The following is a 6,888-nucleotide window of genomic DNA, read 5'->3' on the forward strand; positions in this document are numbered from 1 at the left end:
ATTAAATGAGTTACTATTTATAAAGCCATTAGAAAAGTGCTAGAAACATAGCAAAACCTACAGAAGTGTTTGGTAAGTAAAGAAAATCCTGATTTTTCTCTTAAAGCATACCTCCTTCTGCTTTACTTCTGCCACTGGGGCATGTTTTTCATATTGTTATAACTTTTCAGAAACTGATGGCAGCAGTTAAATATATTTGAGTTTTATTCCCATAATTGTAGACTCGTTCTTCTCAAAAGCTCATCTCTGAGATAGTTTCTGAGGCATGCCGGGTCTCCCTGCCTGCCTTCCAGAAATTGCCTGCAGCATGCCTGGTGGGTTTCCAAGTTCTCTCCAGTCAGCCAAGTAAGGTTTAGCGTGATTTTTCATCACCTTGACGTCAGTGAGAAATATCACTAAATTAATGCAAAAAAGATGTTCAATAGGATTTCATGAATAACTCAAAGCCCACTGCAAATACAAGATTGTCTGTGATGCTTTGAATTGATGGAAATCCGTCTAGGGATTTCCAGCAATTCATAAACCAATTTCAGCTGACCGATTTAAAGCTTCGTTTTTTACAACCTGGCTTGTCAGAAGGAGAGTACAGTCTTTTCCAGGCAAACACCCCAAATTGATTCAATTATCATTGACATCTAATGAATTCACTGCAGGTATCAGCGAAAGTCCCTTATGGAGAAAGTTGACCACAGCAGCTTATGTCCAAACACTCTTGACTTACCTTAAAACATGACCAAGGAAAGAATTGTCTCCACCTCATTAGGCCTGCCTACACTGATTTCCAACTCCCACATTCCCTCCAGCCTTCACTGCTGTCTTTGGTTTTTCCTGCATGTGCAAAAGTCATTCCCCTTGTACTCCAAGCTTGAGAACTTTCTCCCACGTGTTTCTTGTAGGCTGCCAATATCCATGAGCAAGGGATTTAACATGAATCTTCTTTTTATTCTTGATATTTTGAGCTCCAGACGCTCTTGTAACACGTATTTCTTCATACATGAGCAATATCAAAAGCAAAGAATTTAGGTCTCAAAAATACTTCCGAGAACATTCTTTATGGGGGTAACTTTTTGAATTTTCAAATTTAATGTGGTTTTCACTCAGGTTTCCATTCCACCCTCCTTCTTTCCTTTTTTTTAGCATGATTGCTTCTTAAGGCTTGCCCATTCTTGTATCAGGGTAGGTAGCTGCAGCCTCCAGAAAGCATGGCTCATTCAAAATTTCCTCATATAATATCTGCAGCACAAACCTGTCAGGTCAAACAAATTCTCTAGAATCGATTCATCTAGTTTGGTTAACCTGTTTGGTTTTCATAGTTTGCCCATAGCTGTTTCTTCTGACCCTGGGATAATATTTGAGTTGAATGGCCAACCTGCATCATTTCATTAAAACCGACAATTTCCAATGTAAAATCAACCCAATGAATATCTTTTAGTCTTTGTGTTGCTTGATCTCTCAGTGGCATAGGACCCAAGGAAAGCCCTTTTTTTGATCTCCTAAGTTTCCACATTTTTCCTGATATCTCTCTCACTTCTCTTGATGGTCATTATTGGTCTTAAAGGATTGCAAGCTCCCATTCCATTCCCTGTAGTTATGACACTTGTCTTCTGTTTCTCTGTTCACTCAACTGATTGATCCTAGCTCCATCACTCACTGGCTGTGTGACTTTGAGAAATTTATTTAACTTCTTTGCACCTAAGTTTCCTCATGGACAAAGTGGAATAACAGTATCTACTGCCTAAGGTTGTTGTGTTAGATACTGAGTTAATATTTAGTATCTTAATTGATAAGTATAGTGATTAATCATTAAATAGAGCTAATTGATACCTAAAATTCCTAATAATAAGTATACTTAACAATTAAATAGAGTTAATATTTATAAGCATGCAGAACAGTGATTGGCATAGAGTAAGAACTATTTAACTGTTTATTTTTTCTTTCATTAACTCCCATAGCTTCAAATCACCACGTGTGATGACCGGTAGTAATGACTCTCCAGACCTGCATTTCCAACCAGGATCTCTCTCTCTCTCTAGAACCCAGATATCCTCACCTGGAGGCCCCATGGGTATCATGAGATCTGTTAACCCTCAAATATGATTTGCTTACCTGCTCTGTCTAAAGAACTGGCACCACCCAGCTCATGCCAGGACACTGACCTTGACTCTCTTTTCCACCTCAACCTACACATCTCACCATACATCTGGTTAATCCACTTTTCTAGACCTAATTGGAATCCATCCTTCTATCTCCAGCCTTGCCCAATCTCATCTACCCGCCTCACTGCAGAGGAGAAAACTTAGAATTTTCTTTCTACAAGGTAATCAGATAGAGCTCCACCCAAAATCCTTCTATGATGCCCTACCAATGCTACCACCACTGTCATTACTCAGTGAGAGTCCAAACGCTTAGCATAGCATACCACGTCTTCCCACCTGACCTATCTATTGCCTTTCATCTCTGTTTTTCCAGGCAACAGTCACCTTGTATAATCCAGTCATATCTAAGTGACTTGTTTTCCAAAGTATACCATCATTGCTCAGAAAACTCAGGCTAAGTACATACTACCCCACTTCCTAATCCTCATAACTTTCTAGCTAACCCTTTATCCTTTTAGAGTTGGTTGGAGGGAAAGCTCTGAATTAGAACATGAGCAATTCAGCATCATTACTGATTGACGGACCTTTCAAGTGATTGTATCCTTCTAAACCTCAGTGTTTCCTCTGTCAAAGAAGCATTATCCATTCGACAAATATGTGTTAAGGTCTTATATGCCAGTCCTGTGGTAGACTCCAGAAATATAGCACTGAATAGATGATACCTCTGCTTTCATTAGGTTTACAGTGTAGGGAGGGATATTGACTTTGAGCTTGTAAATTGCCCGCAAATCTCTACCAAAAGAAATAACTAGTCTGTGTTCTGCCACTGTCTCCTCTTACTGCACCTACTCCTATTACAGCTCATATTGCTATATTGCAACTCCTGGTTTTCTGTGTGCTTTAGCTTAGGTTTCTCCCAGAAGAAATGATGAGACAAGAACCTGGGTGCAGGTGGTTTATTTGGAGAATGATCTCAGGAAGCACAGATGAGAAAAAGGGAGACAAGAAAGGGAAGAAACCCAGTAAGGGGCATTTTAATGAGCAGAGGGCAACTGGGTCTCAATGCCTCTGAAATCTGGCTGAGAAATTATATATCTCAGAACCATCACACCAGATGGTATGGGAGCCGGAGCACCTCATCTCTATTAACAAAACGTGACTCCTTGGGGACATTAACTCCATTGTACTTCCAGCTTGTACTTGCATGTGGGTCAATTCAGGTGGACCAAGGCAAGAATGGCAGGACCTCAATAACATCTCCTACACTATCCAGTTCCCTTACCAGCCTGAGCACTGCAAGAAGTGTACAGTACCCATCCTCCTATTCATAGGACTTACCAGAATTCCCTCTCAGTCTGTGTACCAAACAAATGGACGAACCTCCACAACATAAAATAAATACTCTCAAAGATTCTTGTTGCTCTGCAACACTGAAGCCTAAAAGGGCCCAAGGGAAGAGGCACCTATTGGGGAACAGTTTTCTTGGTAAAATACCAGATATGAAATTCATTGATAAGATGCCTAAAAAGATTTCTTTCTTTCTTTCTAACCAGCGACCACTGTTATGGAGTGACTGTTTGGGTCCTCCATTGCCCCAGATTGATATGTTGAAGCCTCAACCCCCAATGTCACTGTATTTGGAGATAGGGCCTTTATGGAGGTAATTAAAGTTAAATGAGGTCATAAACGTGAGGGGCTCTGATGTAAAAGGATTAGTGTCCTTAAAAGAATAGACACCAGAGAGTGCTCTATGGCTCCCTTGTTCTCTCTCTCCACCATGTGAGGACACAGTAAGAAGGCAGCTGTCTGCAAGCCAGAAAAAGTCCTCACCAGAAACCAACCTTGCCATACCTTGATCTTGGACTTTCCAGACTCCAGAACTATGAGGAATAAATTTCTGTTGTTGAAGCCACCCAGCCTATGGTATTTTGTTATGGCAGCCTGAGCAGACTAAGACAACCACATTGGAAAACATGAATGGTAATGGTGAGGTGGGTTCACCAATGATATCAGGAAAGAGTTGCATGGAAATAGCCAGTGACTTGATATCCATGCCCCTGTGAAGTCCCTGACCCCAAATTCTTTCTTTAAACAAGGCTGTATTTAACTACAGAAGCCCCTGAACACACAAGACTGCCTGTAGAAAAGAGACATAAGTTTTATGTTGATCAGTCTAGAACTATTCAGAAATTTCTTGTTCAGATTTTTAAATCAATCATGAACTTTCAGAGATAAATATTTGTCGACAATGATAGGTTTGCGCAGTTTGCTTTTGTGGCATAAAATCACTTCCCATTTCATAGGCACATAAAGTAAGCATATAAAATGGTTAAAAAGACTTCTTGGACATCAAATAACTCATACAAAACATACTGATGAGTTAAGTGTAAATAAATGAGAAACACATGGATAAAATTTTCCTTAAATACATAAAGCTTTAGACATTAAGTGAAAAAAGGGACTGACAAAACACATCTGGGGTTTTGCCCACTGCAAAAATTATTTTCAGTTTTGGATATTAAGACAAATTACAATTCAATGTGTCTAGCTTGAGTATAAGCTCTTGATTTAGAAAATAATGCTTGTCATATAATGATTGGGAAGATAGTATAGATAAACATTTATGAGAACTCAGCCCTGACCTAAGATGGAGAAAATTCTTCACTCATTTAGAAGCAAAAAGGTCAATTTTCTTGCTGTTATTTTTAGCAAGGGAAGCTTACAGCAACATATTTCTGTACTTGACGCTGAAGAATAAACACATGGAAAGAGCATCAATGTAGAGAATGAAATTGTTGCTACTTTTTTTACATCAACTAAAACCAGATTATAGTTCAGAGGTAGATGAGAGGCATATTTGCTTCACTTAAATTTGTCAAACAAAGCTGATCAAAAACTAAGTTTTAATTTCCCCCCATATCAACTGATGCATATAATGTGAGGGAAGGGTTGGGTTAACTTATACTGTTCATGTGCAGCCAGATTCAGTTTGCCCCTTAATCGTCACCTACAAGTGGACATAGCAAAGTAAGATCAAAAGATAATTGTGTTCTGGGTCCTAGCTAAGTGATTTTTGTGTAAACTGGTAGCTTTTCCTAGTAAGTACAAAGGGCCTATTTCCATTTAGCCTGGGGCGTCCTCACGCCTGAGCTAAAGTTCTGTGGTCGCCATAAAAAAAAAAATGGCCACTGACAATTCCATCCCACCAGTGTTTCTCCTGCAGAAGACACACAATGGATGACAGGCTCAACTCTGGACCCATAAAAGCTTCTGGCTTAGGATGTCCCAGTTGGGAGTTGTAGCTGTTACAAAGGACAATGCAAAAGAAGGAAGTCCCAGGAAATCATCTATCTTCAGGCTTCATCCCTTGAACTGACGATCTTGAATTTAGTCCTAGACCCTTGTGGCCTGAATTCTCAGAGATTCTCTAAATCTCCCTAGTCCTATACCTTCCCTACCAATAGCATTCTCTGAGCCATAGCTCTCAGAACCATGTCCTTCTTAATGATACACTGACTGACCTGGAATCACTGTCAACTGGAGAAAAATGAATGATCAGGGATAAGCCTTGATCAGCCATAAGATGCCTGAGAGCTGAGAACAAGATACTCTATAGCCAACAGCTCTCAGATCCAGGTCAGAAACAAACAATATATGACTGTGGAAAATATTCAGAGAAATGGAGCCCTTGGACACCAGTGAGGAGAAAACAATTCAAGGATAACTGAGTAACTGAAAGTAGTCTTTGGGGAAAGAAAAAAGTTAAAGCATTGATGAATAAAGAAAAGGCATCTGGAAGTAAATTGAAAACTTCCAGAAAAGATTCACCATTCTAGATGCCATAAAGAGCATTCAGATTCATGAAAAGAAGTCAGATATTAGCACATCATCTGACTTGAGTGGCTGGGCATGGAGAGCAGTCCCTCCTTCTTTCATCTAGGTCATCCTCTCTTTCTTTCATGAAATAAATTAATTTACACAGAACAGCAAATTACACTGCTAATGAAAGGAAATATGGTATCAGTCTGTCATGATCTCTGCTTTGGTTTTACAGGCAGGGGCAAGAGGCAGCAGCAGTGTAATGATAAGTCACTCCCACGTACATTCAAAGGGCTGTGGGCACTGCACAATTGTAAGAGCATTACCATGCTGCAAACAGTTAAGAATTCTGAAGGACCTGGGGTTCACAGTGCTGAAGGATTAGGCTATTTTTTTTCTTTTCTTTTTTTTCCCCACTACTCTTTATTGTTTTATTGAAGCATAGTTGATATACAATATTATTGGGTTGGCCAAAAAGTTCATTTGGGTTTTTCCATGACCTCTTCCAGAATGACCCGAACGAACTTTTTGGCCAGCCAATACATTAGTTTCAGGTGTAAAGTACAATAATTCAAAATTTTATAGATTATACTCCATTTAAAGTTATTATAAGATAATGGCTGTATTTCCCTGTGCTGTGCAATATATCCTTGTTGCTTATTTATTTTACATCTAGTAGTTTGTGTCACTTTTTAAAAAATTTATATATATATTTTTTATTGAAGTATAGTTGATTTACAATATTGTGTTAGTTTCATTAGCTAATCACTGTTAGCACAGTGATTCATTTATACACATAGATAGATAGATAGATAGATAGACAGACAGATAGATAGATTCTTTTTCAGATTCTTTTCCCATTTAGGTTATTACAGAGTATTGAGTAGAGTTCCCTGTGCTATACAGTAGGTCCTTGTTGGTTATCTATTTTATATAGAGTAATGCGTATATATTAATCCCAACCTCCTAAAGA

This window comes from Hyperoodon ampullatus, assembly GCF_949752795.1.
Source record: "Hyperoodon ampullatus genome assembly, chromosome: 6".
Lineage (NCBI taxonomy): Eukaryota > Metazoa > Chordata > Mammalia > Artiodactyla > Ziphiidae > Hyperoodon > Hyperoodon ampullatus.